Source organism: Vombatus ursinus, unplaced genomic scaffold, assembly GCF_900497805.2.
Source record: "Vombatus ursinus unplaced genomic scaffold, bare-nosed wombat genome assembly UNPS02015030.1, whole genome shotgun sequence".
Taxonomy (NCBI): Eukaryota; Metazoa; Chordata; class Mammalia; order Diprotodontia; family Vombatidae; genus Vombatus; species Vombatus ursinus.
In genome coordinates, this window is record NW_020954808.1 from 2,808,569 (window position 1) to 2,810,324 (window position 1,756).

Consider the following 1,756-nt stretch of genomic DNA (forward strand, 5'->3'; position numbering starts at 1 on the left):
GTCCCCGCTCCTCTCCAGCAGGACCCCGCTCCTCTATAGCAGGTCCCCGCTCCTCTGTAGCAGGTCCCCGCTCCTCTACAGCAGGTCCCCGCTCCTCTATAGCAGGACCCCACTCCTCTATAGCAGATCTCGGCTCCTGTATAGCAGGTCCCCGCTCCTCTATAGCAAGTCCTTGCTTCTGTATGTTCATTTCTCTGTAGCAGCTCCTCCCTAGCAGGTCCCAAAGTAGATCCGGGCTCATGTATATCATATCCCTGTTTTTGAGTAGCTGGTCCTCCATTCTGTGGAGTAGATCCCGACGTACTATGATAAGTGGGTCCATACCTATACGTATTATATCCCTGCTTCTGGCCTCCCTTCTATAGACTAGGTCCCCACTTCTAGTAGGTCCTTGCTTATGTGTATCACCTTCCTGGTTCCCTATAGCAGGTCCTCCCTTCTATAAAGTAGGTCCCAACTTACTTCCTCGTAGGTGCTAGTTTTTGTGTATCTCCTTCCTTCCTCCCTGTGGCGGGTGTCCACTTCCATATAGACGGTCTTCATTCCTGCATCCATAGAGCAGGTTTTGGCTTCCATGAAATGAAGAATGGATCATCAGCTGACTAGAGGCAGCGGGATCTAGTAGATAGAGAGCTGGACTTGGAGTCAGGAAGATCTGAGTTCAAATCCACTCTCACTTTATTGGATGCATGACCCTGGGCAAGTCACTTAACTTCTGCTTGCCTCAGTATCCTCATCTTTATAGCTATGATAATAGTAACACCTACCTCCTGGGTTGTTGTGAGGATGAGTTAATATTTGTAAACTGCTTTGCAAATCTTAGAGCTATATATGATCCCTCTTCTTGCGGCACAAAGTTCTAGCAACAGAAGAGACGTGGGGAGGTCTCTTACATCTCCCTCCCGCTCCCAGCCGTGCTCGCTCTCTTGCCTTTTCCTCTCTGCCTCTGTGTGCATTCCTTGTGTGACCTCAGGCCAGTCACTTCACCTTGGATTGGATGGCCCAGAGCAGTACTGGGAAGAGAGGAGACAGAGTGGAAAAGGGAAGGGAGATAGCAAGGAAGGAGGGCCCGAGGAAGAGATGAAGAACTGCGCATAGGCAGAGCAGAGAGAGATACAAAGAGGAAGAAAAAGCTGACAGGAGCAAGGAGAAAGAGGAGAGGGAGAGGAGCCGGGAGGGGCAGGGACGATGAGAGACTGCGCCCGGAGAGAGGAGCCGCTAACGTCCCGTGAGCTTAGCTCTCTTCACACTCTGCCCTTCTGTTCCGTTCTGAGTATGCCAATAGTCTTGACTTCGGCTGTTCTGACTGTCCTTTCTGCTTTGGCTGGTGATGAGGACGATTAGAGCAGCTGGCGTTTAATAATAAGAATAGCTAGCATTCATATAGCACTTCAGAACCTGCCAAGAGCTTTACGGATAGCATTTGATCCTCAGTTCAACCTACTATGATGATTATGCCTATTTTACAGATGAGGAAAGTGAGGCAAACAGGCTAAGTGACTGGCCCAGGTCACAGCCAGTATCTGAGGCTGGATTTGAACTCGGGTCTTCCTGACTTTAGTTCCCATGCTCTGTGTACTCTGGTGCCCTGTGCCTGCTTCTGTGTAGCAGTTTGATCCCAGTCTTCTAGCTTCTACATCTTTTGTTCTAAGGCCCCTCCCAGACCTGACATTGCCAGCTCTAAGGGCCTGTGCATCCCTGACGTTCCATATTCTAAAGGCTCCCCAGCCCTGACATTCCCTGTTCTAAGGCCCCT

General features: G+C 50.2%; 1 protein-coding gene across 1 annotated transcript in view; it reads left to right on the plus strand.

Moving 5' to 3' along the window:
- Nucleotides 1-1,756, plus strand: part of LOC114030911 (coiled-coil domain-containing protein 61-like) — a 7,507-nt gene that overhangs the window by 374 nt on the left and 5,377 nt on the right. The window lies entirely within an intron of this gene.